This window comes from Mastigoproctus giganteus, chromosome 8, assembly GCF_048544385.1.
Source record: "Mastigoproctus giganteus isolate SK-2022 chromosome 8, ASM4854438v1, whole genome shotgun sequence".
Lineage (NCBI taxonomy): Eukaryota > Metazoa > Arthropoda > Arachnida > Uropygi > Thelyphonidae > Mastigoproctus > Mastigoproctus giganteus.
In genome coordinates this window covers 142,116,720-142,130,645 of record NC_143582.1, presented here as the reverse complement: position 1 = coordinate 142,130,645, position 13,926 = coordinate 142,116,720, and the positions used below count along the sequence as shown (strand labels likewise).

Below are 13,926 nucleotides of genomic sequence, written 5' to 3'. Positions count from 1 at the left end.
TGTAGATATGGAATAAAATGTTTTTCTTATAATTTTGAATATACAGAGCAATAGTTGTGAATCTTTTGCACAGTGCATATCAAAAATAATAGCTGAAAAAAAATTATGTTATTTGTATACTATTGAAAAAATATACATACTACTAAAAAAAACGAAGGCTTCAAGTTCATAATTATGTATTCTTCATCGTTATAATTCTGCCTTGTTTAATAATATTTGAAAATTTAGTTTCTAATGATAACTTTGATACTATATAATTCTGCACATTTTCATCTATATGGGTTTCACTGCCAGATGTAGTTGATAAACTAAAACAAATTTCACTTCAATTAAAAAGAAATTACTTTTTTTTTTAAATTGAAGTTTGGACTGGTGCTGATGTCAAGCTTTGACAGCAGCATCAGTTCAAATTATATTTTGAACAGGCTAAGAGTATAAAACTTGCTTCCTGTCCAAATGTTAGTTGAGAATTTTACAGTCTCTGTTCTGACTTCTGTCAAAACCAGATGGTTCTATTGCCACTTCAGCCAAAAATAAAGCTGACTTACTAGCATCTTACTTTTCTGCTAACTCATGTATTTTTGATCTTGGTAAACTGCTTCCTACCATTCCCAGTACACTCCATTCAATGCTTCCTGTGTTCTTCTGTCAGAAGGATTCTGAATAATTTTGATGCTAAGAAAGCTCCAGGTCCTTATGGTATTTCTACATGTGTTCTCAAGACTTCTGCTTCTGAGTTACTTCATGTTCTTTGTTGCCTTTTCACACTTTCTTATTCCACTGATGTTTTTCCTTCTGCTTGGAAATTTGCTCATAGCCAACCAGTTTCTAAAAAGGGTAACAAATCCCTCCCATCCACTTATCATTTCATTGCACTTCTGCTCTTCCTAAAGTAATGGAGAAGTTGATTAACTGCCAATTCTCTCTTTATATTTTTAGACAATTTACTGGAATTAGATAATACTGTTCCTTAGATACATTAGATATTTCAGTAGGACACATTTGAGTTTTCAAATTATATGAAGCTTATGTGTGCAGGCCAGTTTTTGAATTGTGGGTCTGAATATTCCCCAAGCACCAGCACTGTACAGCTAGTGTTCTATTTAATTAGGCATAAACATAGTCTAGTTCTACCATTGATAGAAATTCTGAGATTTCTTGAGTACGAGCAGACCTAAATGCAGATGTTCTAACTAAATGGATGTCAGATGAACTAATGTGACATAAGACAGAGAAGAAAAATGTATGATGGGATGCATATAAATTATCAAGTGATACAGAAGCCTATGGTAGATAGTAATCTTCATAATCTATGGTAGATAATAACTAATCTTCAGTCAAGTCACAAATGAGGTCAGGCCAGCCAAGATTGATTATGAGAACCCTTTACAAACTATTAAATTAACCTATTCTAATAATTATTAATACATTTCATATACATGTTCTCAGAACCTCTTGACTACCTCTTGTACAATCTCATGTTTCTAGCTTGGTTGAGTTATGGTAAGAAGACCTAAGTTCAGGATACATCTTGTGGGCTTACTATATACTGTCCTGTTTAATCCATTTGGTATTTTGGTCAAGCTGGAACTTCAATGTGCAGTTCCACATTGACATTGATTCTTTGGTGGGAACTCTTATTTGGTAAAAGTTAGTTGTATTTGCCATCATTCTAAATGAAAAGTACATTGTTGATACCTCACCCGCATTTTTTAGTTTTAAGATTCTGGTTGAGGAAAGTTTCCTCTACGTGAAGTTTCCCCTGCTCAGGCCTGATATTTGATATAAGGAGACCTTGAAGGTGATGTATGATTGTCCTACAGATAGATGAATGAAACCTGAAATGTTAGAAATGGTTATGTTTATGGAAAACCAATATGGATGTTCTTGCCCAGTTGTTGTAGATGATGGTTTATTGTATTTGTAAGCCAGACTATGAGAAACAATGAGGTGTGTTCAATTAAACTGTAATGATAAAGCAGCTTAATCTTTACATGTGGTAATTAGTTTGCTCATTATAGTTCACATAAGATGAATAACCACATAATCCCTGCATTCCAACTAATTCATAACACGAAACTTATGTACTTTATGAATAGTACATAAGTTTCATAGTAATGTACTTTCTGAATAGCAAATGAAAAGAAATCATGTTTAATTGTGACTGGGCAGTTGTTCTGCCCACCATATCAATGTCAGTTCATCTGACAGAGCAAGGCACGAAGTGAGTATGTTTGACAGAAATTATCTCTAAATATTCATTACTGCACATTAAAAAACAACTCAAGGAACTTTGGCTAATTTTACTTTCTAAATTTGCTGTTTTCATTTCTAAATGGCAAGACAAAGCTGATCTTCACAGAGACAGTGTCAAATGTGCAATAACATATGTGAACACCAGTGAATTGCAACACCCATTGCATCCTTGGCAGTTCATCTAGTGAGGCACCCCACCATTTGGTTGCTGCAGTTAACAATTATTTAGTGCAGAAATGAATACCACCTAAGCACAAAATCACATCAAACTCCTACATTAGGTTCAAATACATTTGGAGGAGAGAGGGATCTTCTCATGAGAATGGAAGAAAAAAAAATTCTATCCCTGGATCACAATGTATAATATTGAACTCACTGTATTGAAGAAAAGTTAAAGGAATGCTTAATCTGTGCTTCAGAAAGCCTACAGAGAATCTGTAAATCTTCATGAGAAACATAGCCTATTTCATCTGTCTATTACCTAATAATACATACTTCAATTTATTAAAACTAACCCCAGATGGTAGTTTGTTTCAACAATCAATTCCCCTTCGGCTTAAAGCAAATTTTCATATTATTATTATTATTTTTAGCCATGTGGTGCAAGGAAGCGTGAGATTTATGCTGCACCAGCCAAAAAAAAAAATTTCTGTATTACCCAGAGAGAGAGAGAGAGAGAGAGAGAGAGAGAGAGAGAGAGAGAGAGAGAGAGAGAGAGAGAGAGAGAGAGAGAGAGAGAAGTAGAAGGGAATCGCCAAGAAAAAGAATAATGATGATATCCAGATCAGGATCCTGGGTGTGCCAAGCCCATACTCACCAGATGTGAGCCCCTGGGGTTATCATTCAGTCATACTTTATAAGTTTATGTCCCGTGTGTGTTTGATATCTGAAAAAATGTAAGAATACCCTCATAAGTTTTTTTCAATCCATTTAAAGCCTTAAACACTTCAGCTTCAGTATTAGTATTAATAGTGGCAAATGATGCAAGAAACAAGTTTCAGCATCAACAACAACGAAAAAATAAATAAATAAATTCGCATTTCTCTTATCCCTCCACTCCAATAGTTTATCTAGTTCTTCCTTGAATGTATTCAGACTACCTGTTTCCATGAGAACAGATGGAAGTGTTCCAGCAATAAACCATCCATTGGCTGAAAGCAAAATTTAAAAAAAAAATCCCATTTCACCTATCCATCCCTTCCAATAGTTTGTCTAGTTCTTCCTTGAATTTATTGAGACTATCCACTTCCATAGAACAGATAGAAATGTGTTCCAGCAATGAATTACCTGTCAGCTGAAGTCAAAATTCTGCATATCTATTCTACATCAATCTTTCCTTACTCAGTTTAAATTTATGCCCCCCCTCATGTGCATAGCCTGAGTAAGAGGACAAATCCCATCAGCATTGAGTCTGCTCAAGCTTCCCAAAGCCTTAAACACCTCAGTCAGATTACCTCACAGGTGCCTAGTCTCCAGATGCTGCAGTTTGCAGAACTGGAGCCTTTCGTGGTAAGAGCACTGCTTTGTTCCTCTCACCAAAATCATTGCCCTTGTGTTCCTGTTCCAGCAGTCCTGCATCCTTTCTAAAATGAAGCCTCCAGACTTATATGCAGTACTGAAGATGTCCGACCACTGCCTTATACATTGGGATAATCGCCTCCTTATACCTGTTGTCAAAATTCCTGTGTGCCATTGACAAGATCCCATGAGCCGCCCTGGCAGCCTCTCTGCACTGCTCAGATAACTTCATATCAGACTGTACAATTACCCCTAGTCCTTTTAATTTTACACTACCCTAAGTGTACCATACAGTTGATATGTTATTCTGGGATTGTTGTTACCCCAGTGCAGTACCCTTCATTGTCAATGTTAAACTTCAATTGCTAACTTCATGCCATTCACTGCTGTCTAATATTTCTACATCTTGTTGCAGCAGCATACCTTCATTACTGTTCATTAACCATCCTGCCAACCTTTGTATCATCTAAAGCTTAGACATTGTCTGATATATACCCTCAGCAACACCATTAATAAAAACAGAAAACAACAATGGACTCAGCACCCAACCCTGTGGAACTCCACTAATAACATTAGTCAACAGAGAGCAGTGTACATCGATAACCCCCCTCGACGTGGGCACCTGTACGTGGTGAGGGGACCTCCCAGTGACGCTGCTGGGCTTCCAGACTAGCATCACTGGGATCCAACGCCCACAGCCTAGGTTCCGGGCTTACATCAATGGAATCCGGCGTGTTTGCCGTGCGCTGCGACCCGTGGAAATTCGGAAAGGGGGATCCTGGTGGTTGAGGGGCCCAGCTCCAATACACCACTTTGGCCCCTGCTTCGACAAGACGGGTGGTCCTGGAAGGCCCGGCTAGGATCAATCGGCTAGTAGGTTCGCCTGCGAGGGTCAACCGTGTCAAAGCCATGCCCCTACCCTCATGGTCCGAGGGACAGGATTCAGGCTGGCGGCGGTGCGGGTATGGTGTCTGGGTAGCCCTGGCGTCCCACTCCCGAGCGCATTTATTGCATGCCGGGTAGTGGGCGTCCCTTTGGGCTCCGTGGTGGGTGGGGAGCCCGGGCACTGAACCACTTAAAAAAACTCATGAATCCTGATAAACTTACTTCTTCAGGGGCCCCAACCCGGTCCCTATCTGAAAACATAGACGGAGAGGCAGATAATACTATTGCAACAAAGAGACAGCGAACTGAAACACCATCATCAGGGCCGGTCCCAAGATTTCTAATCATGCATTCCACCACTGAAAAACCGATTGGAAAAATGTCACCCTTCTTCATACAGAAAGGGTTAGATGGGTTAGCAGGTTCTCCCAAATCAGTTAAGAGGCTCCGTTCTGGAGACCTTTTAATTGAAACTAAAAATGACAGGCAATCTGAACATCTCCTCCGAACAACATCAATTGGAGGAATCCCTATAACAGTGACACCACACAGAACACTCAATTCATCGAGAGGTGTCATTTCGGAGTGGGACCTTCTCGACGTATACGAGGAGGAAATCTGCTCCGAATTAAAACCGCAGGGAGTCATTGCCGTCAAGAGAATCACTGCGCGAAGGGATGGAAAAATTGTTAAAACCAGGAGCGTTATCCTGACTTTTAACACTCCTAAACCTCCTGATGAGATTAAAGCTGGATACATCAACTGTTCAGTGCGTCCATACATTCCGAACCCTTTACGGTGTTTCAAATGCCAGAAGTATGGACATTCTCAAATGGCCTGCCGTGGAGTCCTTGCATGCGCTCGATGCGGTGCAAAGGACCATGAAACAACAGCATGTTCAGCCCCAAAACCCACCTGTATTAACTGTGAGGGAGAACACCCGGCCTACTCAAGAGCATGCCAGAGGTGGAAAGAAGAAAAAGAAATACAACGGCTGAAGGCAGAGCTAAACATATCGTACCAGGAGGCAAGGAAAGCGGTGAAACCTCTCAACATCAACAAGCCTACCTACGCCCAGAAGGTAGCAGGGAGGTGTTCCATCGGAACACAGACGGACATGTCCATCCCTCCAAAGGAGTCTTTCACTCCCATCGCGCGTTATCTGTTAAGTCCGCAAAAACCTGCACAGAAGGACCAATCAACTGCCACTCCTGTATCGGTACCTCCTAATGCTCCTCAAGTAACAAAGGCAATCACCAAAGAAAAAAATAAGAAAGGTGAAGTACCTCCTACTTCCCAAGAAAACATGGAGGTCGAACAGAAGGAGGTACCCGAAGAATCAGTCTTGGAACTCTTTGCGGAGGAGGAAATGGACACGGGACAGCGTCCATTCTTCCCCAAAAAAGATAAATCCAAGACTGACAAAAGTAAGCCCTCAGCACCTCGGAAGCCGCCTGATGGACCCACCAAGCCAAAATAATGGCTAAATTCCTACAATGGAATTGTCGTGGATTCCGGCGAAATATAGATGACATCAAGGCCCTCCTGCAAAAGCACAAGCCAGTTTGCTTTTGCTTACAGGAGACATATCTAAAGGCAAATGATGATCCCACCATGCACAACATCACAGTTTTTCGAAAGGATAGAATTGCGGACGGCTCTGTACATGGGGGAGTGGCTATCCTGGTGGGTAACCAGACCCCAGTGCAGCCCTTGCTAATTACAACCAGCATAGAGGCTGTTGCAATTCGCCTTTCAGTGGGATTCTTATTAACTGTATGCTCTATTTATTTGCCACCTGGGACTGACATCTCCCAGGCAGACCTTGATGATCTTCTAACGCAGCTGCCTCCCCCTTTCTTACTTCTTGGGGATTTTAATGGACATAACACCCTGTGGGGTAGTGCTAACATCAATGGAAGGGGACGAGTCATAGAGCATATGCTCAATGACAATGACCTTTCCCTTCTAAATACTGGAACAAACACCTTTTTCCACATGCCTACCCGTACTTTTTCTGCCATTGATCTTTCTATCTGCTCCCCTTCTCTACTCCCTTCACTCACCTGGGAAGTGGAGGAGAATCCATACGGTAGTGATCACTTCCCCGGGATAACCTTGCTACACAGTGGGAGACCATGTCTTCCCTTCAGGCTACCGCGGTGGAAGATTGATCAGGCTGACTGGACTGCCTTCCAACAACAGGCAAATTTCGTAGCACAGTCAGTCAAGAGCCGATCAATGACGCAGTAAAGTACACCACAGAAATCATCGTCCAAGCAGCTGCTAACGCTGTCCCAAAAACATCAGCCCGGTTTCCACCATTTCCCAAACCTTGGTGGAATTCCCAATGCACAGCAGCAAAAAAGGCTCAAAACAAAGCGTGGGGGATATTTCGCCGATATCCTACCACGTACAACCTTATAGCCTTCAAACGTGCACGAGCCAAAGCACGCTACATCCGTCGTCAGAGTCAAAAGGAATCGTGGATCCGTTTTACATCATCTATTAACCAGTCTACCAACTCTAAGGTAGTCTGGGATAAAATCCGGAAAATGAAGGGAAAATATACATCCCACCCTTCTTCAATCCTAGATTATAATGGATGCGCTATTGCAGATCCAACTGCAATAGCCAATGCTCTTGGGGAAACATTCTTTAACATCTCTGCAACATCTTCGTATTCCCCAGAGTTTCTGGTCCTGAAATATAAAATCGAAAAACAGGCACTTAACTTTAAATCTAAGAGCATTTATCCCTACAACGGGGATTTCACTATTCAGGAACTGAAAAGGGCCCTCGCTCTTTCCAAAGCAAGTGCCGTTGGACCAGATGGCATCCATTATGAAATGATTAAACATCTTTCATCAAAATCTATGGATTGTCTGCTCCTTCTGTATAACAGAATCTTTACTGAAGGGCAGTTTCCGGACTCCTGGCGAAAGGCAATCGTTCTTGCCTTTCCTAAGCCAGGAAAGGATCCAAAAGTCACCACCAATTATCGTCCTATTGCTCTGACTAGCTGTCTGTGCAAAATCCTGGAGAGAATGGTTAATTCTCGTTTAATTTGGTATCTAGAAACAAATGACCTTCTCTCCAACATCCAGTGCGGCTTCCGAAGAAACCGGTCCACTTTGGACCATCTTATTAGAATGGAAGCATCCATCCGGGATGCTTTCCTAAAACGGGAACACTTGGTGTCGGTGTTCTTTGACATGGAGAAAGCGTATGACACAACTTGGAGATTTGGCATTTTAAAAGACTTACATAGCCTAGGCCTAAGAGGGCATCTGCCCGTTTTTATTCAAAACTTTTTGGCCAATCGATCGTTCCAAGTTCGTGTGGGATCCTCACTCTCTCGCTCCTTTAGCCAAGACGAGGGAGTACCACAAGGATCAGTACTAAGTGTCACGCTTTTTGCCATAAAAATAAATTCCATCACAGAACAACTTCCTCCAACTGTAAACAGTGCCCTCTATGTTGATGACTTTAGCATTTTTTGCCAGTCGTGCAACATGAGGGTTATTGAAAGACAACTGCAGAAAGCCATTGATAGTCTGAATTCCTGGGCACTTAAAAATGGCTTCAGGTTCTCGCCGGAGAAGACCGTTTGCGTACACTTTTGTCGCAAGCGTAATCTTCATCCTGAACCCGAATTAAGGCTCGGACAAAATGCTATCCCAGTAGCAGCAAACACAAAATTCTTGGGACTCATTTTCGATAAAAAACTAACTTTTTTGGATCATATTCGTCAACTCCGCACAAAGTGCACACGTGGACTTAATATTCTCCGCTCGCTCTCCTCTACATCTTGGGGAGCAGACCGATGTACCATTCTTCGGCTCTACCGTGCACTTGTGCGATCCAAACTAGATTATGGGTCCCAGGTATATTCCTCAGCCCGAGACAGTGTCCTGCGGTGGCTGGACCCCGTCCATCATCAGGCTATACGCATCGCTACTGGAGCATTTCGAACATCTCCTGTCCAGAGCTTATACGTCGAAGCAAATGAACCACCGTTATCACTTCGACGTAAGCAGTTGTCTCTAAAGTACGCCTTAAAACTGAAATCCCTGCCAGACCATCCTACGTGGCCATTCGTTTTTGAGCCACGATGGGAAAATTTATACAATACTCGAAAGACTGCCAATCGTCCTTTTGGTATTCGTTTCCAAGATCTACTCAAAGAACTTAATATGAAGGTAGACAAGGTTGCCCAAACATCAAAGCAACCCTTTCCACCCTGGCATGCTCGTGTCCCGGCATGCGACTTGTCGCTTAGAAACTGGGGAAAGTCGGACACTCCATCATCTGTCTACCTGCAGCTTCATTCAGCACACCGAATTGAATATTCTGACTTCGCGCCAGTCTACACAGACGGTTCGAAGTCGGAATCATATGTGGGATCTGCTGCTGTCTTCACAGACAGCACTATATCAGAGCAGATTCCCTCTGAATGCAGCATATTTACTGCAGAGCTGCACGCTGTAGAGTTAGCCTTGGATCATATTAGTAAATACCAATACCAACGGTTCATTTTATATTCTGACTCTCTTAGCATGTTACAGGCTTTAATATCTGTGAGGTATAATCCTCATCCAGTTCTGTCTAGCATTCAGCAGAAGATTCACGTTCTCCATGAACGCGAATATGACATCCGCTTCTGCTGGATTCCCAGCCACATTGGGATTAGGGGAAATGATTTGGCTGACGCCGCAGCCAAATCAGCAATCCCGAATAAAAACCGCTGCCTGTTAGTCCCCTATACAGACTACAGGCAAATAATAGACGAGAAAATACATTCCCAATGGCAGGATTCGTGGAATAGACAGACTGCGAATAAATTATATCGTATAAAGCCTGTAATTGAACCGTGGCAGTCTAGTCTGCGCAAGAATCGTAAGGAGGAAGTTGTTCTAGCTCGTCTCCGCATAGGACACAGTCATCTTACACATTCTTTTCTGCTGAGGGCAGATGACTGTCCTATGTGCGAGCAATGTGACACCATTTTATCCATTGAACATATTTTATGTGATTGTACCAGTTTTAGAAATGCTCGTTTTACCGCTTTTAACCATCTGACCGAGCCCCATACACTCAGTCAGATTTTATCTGACAATGACCATGTGTCTGCTATTTTTAATTTTCTAAAATCAGTAAACCTTTTTACCAATATTTAAAAAAAAAAAAAAAAAAAAAAATCTTATTGTTATTTACTGATATTTGTCTTTTACAACTTATACTTGCTTTTTTACCCGGACTTAGTGACCTAATTCTTTAGGTCACCGAAAATTTTACCTTTTATAACAAGTTTTTGGCGCATTATAGCCTTAGTTGCTGATGCGCCAATAAAACTCAATCAATCAATCAATCAATCAATCAAACATCGATAACCATTCTCTCTCTCTCTCTCTCTCTCTCTCTCTCTCTCTCTCTCTCTCTTCTCTCACTCAACCATCCCTTTATCCATAGCACTAGCATTCCCTTAATGCCATACTGTCTCAATTTGTATCGGGGATTTTTATGTGCAACTGTAACAAAAGCTTTCCTGAAATCCAAGTATATGATATCAAAATTATTTTTTGCATCCAGTTCCTTTGTCACTGCATCAGTGTCCAATCAAATCGGTCAGACAAGATCTCTCCTTACAAAACCCATACTGTGACTGAATTATAAGTGCATTCCATCTCTAGATGGTTGGCATTAGTTCTTTAACCAGTAACTCCATTATTTTCCCTGCAACAGAAGTTAAGCCAACAGATCTGTAATTACTCATGTCACGCTTTGATCCCCCCTTTTGAGAATTTGGTAATACATTCACACATCTCCAATCTGCATAGACCTAACCTGAATCCAAAGATGTTCTCATAAACATGGCTAAAGGTTTCCTTGCCCCCTTTGCTGCTTCCCATTATATAAGCGGATAGATCCCATCCACCCTAGGTGCCTTTTTTATGTTTAATTTCTCTACCACTTCCCTCTCAATTATCACAAAATTGTTTCTTTTTTCTCAAAAAGTCTCAAAAACGTCTGGCATCCTCCCTAAAGAATTCCTCGTGTGAATGTAGATGCAAAATAGCTATTCAGCCTGTGAGCAACACATGCAGGATCATCAATAGTTAAACCATCAATATCAAATGGATCAATGTGATTCATCCCTGTTCTGAAAAGCCTAATAACTTCTATGATTATTTCTCTGAATGCTTTCCAATTAGAATTTTTTGTTGGTAACAACATAAGTTTACCCCACTGTATAAAATTTAAAAGCTGTCTGAGACCACTATAGTCTCTTTTATGAAAGCAAAACCCTTCCGTTTGATAATGAAGTTAGTTGCATCTTTAAGTAAATCCTACGTCAATACACTGTGAACACTGCCACCTAGTGGTTCATTTATGTGCTGATTTTTAATGCATGAAAAATCACTGCTGATAATCAGATCAAGATTATTGCTCTCTATTGTTGCCTCTCTAATGCACTGCTATAGAAAACAGCCCTTCGTTAAATCCACAAAAAGGCATGTGTGTGTGTGTGTGACCAATCCACAAGTTACAATCAATATCTGGAAAGTGTAAATCCCGCATTAATAAGACATTCTGGTTTACTGACTCACACTGTTTCTCTGTACAGTTTATTTGTTATACTGATCACAGCCATTCAGCCTATAATACCCTCCTGTTCTCATTTTGGTCTTCCCAGTGGTTATGCTCCACCAGACTGACTCAGTATTGTACTGGCCACCCATATCAACTGGATTAATTGCCTAGATTTTATGTGCTCTTTAACTGAGAGCATAACCCTCCCTCACTCCCATCCTGTCCAGAAAGTGTAGATTATAGTGTGGTATGTGTAGTGTACTATTAGCATTAGCAAGGGCACATGATGCAAGAAAGCAAGCTTATATAGCATCAGCCAAAAACACACACACACACACACACACACACACACACATGCACGCACACACCCTTCTCATTTCATCCCTCCATTCATTCCAAATGTTTGTCTAGTTCTGCCTTGAATCTGTTTAAGCTATCATCCTCCACAACAGATGGAAGTTTGTTCCAGCAATCAACCACCCGCTGGCTAAAGGCAAACTTCCACACATCTATCCCACAACTGACGTTCCTCAATTTGAATTTATGCCCTCTCAGGTGATTATTCTCTAGCAAGAGGAAGAATCCCAGCAGAATTCAGGGATTCTTCCTCTTCAAACCATTCAAGCCTTTATACACATCGATCAGATCACATTGCAGGTGCCTAGTCTCCAGACACTGAAATTTGCAAAATTTAAGCCTTTCTTCATAAGAGCAATCCTTTGTTCCATTCACTAATCTCATTGCTCTTCTCTGTACGTGTTCCAACAGCTCTACATCCTTCTTAAAATGAAGCCCTTCAGACTTGTATACAGTACTCAAGGTATGGCCTGAAATACAAGGGGATAATCACCTCCTTATCCCTGCTAGAAAAATTCCCGTATATCATTGACAAGACACCATGAGCTACTCTTGCAGACTGTCTGCACTGCTCAGAAAACTTCATCTGCATGCACAGTTACACCCAGGTCCTTTTCACTCTCTACCACTGCCAGTGTAGTACCACACAGTTGATACGTTACTCTGAGTTACTGCTTCCCATATGCAGTACTTTACATTTGTCAATGTTAAACTTCAGTTGCCACCTCTCAGCCCATCTGCTCAACTTTTCTAGATCCTGTTGCAATAGCATACTGTCATTAGTCTCATTAACAACCCTGCTGACCTTTGTATTGTCTTCAAACTTGAACTTTAAGCCTGATATACCGTCATCAATATCATTGATGGATACAGAAAACAACAATGGACCCAGGGTGCCTCCATAGCCAGGTGGGCAGGAGCAGCAGTGCATAGCACACGCTTCTTGATTAGACCGGAGTCTGAGCCCGTGACCACCAAATACGGAGGATGCAGAAAGGTCAAGAAATGACCACCGCATATCCCTGGAGCAATATGGCCTTAGTTGCTAATGCTCCTAAAAACCAAATTGCACTTGATTAGCGCTCTCTGTCTTCTCCCACGCAACCATCCCTTTATCCATAGCAGCAATTTGCCTCCAATGCCACACTGCTCCAATTTGTTCAGTAGTCTTCCATGTGCAACAGTATCAAAAGCCTTTCTAAGATTCAAGTATTTGATATCAAAGTTATTCTTTGCATCCAGTTCCTTTGTGACTACATCATAGTATCCAATCAAATTGGTCAGACAAGACTTCCCCTTAACAAATGCATGTTCTGTCCGAGCTATAACTGAAGTCTTGTCTGGATGATCTTGCAATGCTTCTTTAAACAGTGCCTGCATTAATTTCCCTGGAACAGAAGTTAAACTAACAGGTCTGTAATTACCTGTGTCTCCATTTGATCCTCCTTTCTAGATTGGGGCCACATTTGCACATCTCCAGGCCATGGGTACCTCCCCTGAGTCAAAAGAAGCCCTCATAATTATGGCTAAGGGTTTGCTTACTTCCTTTGCTGCCTCCTTTAATATAACTGGATAGATTCCATCCACCCCAGGTGCATTTCTTAAGTTTATCTTCAACAATTTTTTCCTCCACTTTACTCTTAGTTATTACAAGATTATCTAGCTTACTGCCAGAATTTAATACACCTCTGGCATTCCCCTCTCTGAATAACTCCTCATGTGTGAATATAGATGCAAAATATTCATTTAGTTTATTAGCTACCTGAGCAGGATCATCAAAAGTTGAACCATCGATATTAAGTGAACCAATCTGATTCATCCCCTTCCTTCTAGAGTTTACATAAGTAAAGAACTCTTTGCTGTTTTCCTTTGAATCCTTTGCCAAAGATTTCTCGTAATCTGCCTTTGCGTGCCAAACCTCCTTTGTGACTTGGTTACAGACCAGTTTATATCTATCATAGGCTTCTGTGTCACATGTTAATTTATATGTATCGCATGCATTTTTCTTCTCTATCATATGTCTAATTAGTTCATCTGACATCCATTTAGGCCTAAATCTTGAACAATATTTCTTTGTTCGTATGAAAAGCCTAGTAGCTTCAAAGATTAATTCTTTTAATGCATTCCATTTTGAATTTACTGTTGGTAATGTCATCAGTTCGGCCCACCATATAGTATTTAAATACTGTCTCAGAGCACCATAGTCACCTTTACAAAAGCAAAATCGCTTCCATCTACCCCTGATGGTAGTTACCTCTTTGAGTAAATCCCACTTCAGCACACTGTGATCACTGCCACCTAGTGGTTCCTTTATCT

General features: G+C 41.2%; 1 protein-coding gene across 1 annotated transcript in view; it reads left to right on the top strand.

Annotated features, from left to right (window-relative positions):
- Nucleotides 1–13,926, top strand: part of LOC150081865 (thioredoxin-related transmembrane protein 1-like) — a 117,176-nt gene that overhangs the window by 92,451 nt on the left and 10,799 nt on the right. The gene's annotated exons all lie outside the window — the stretch shown is intronic.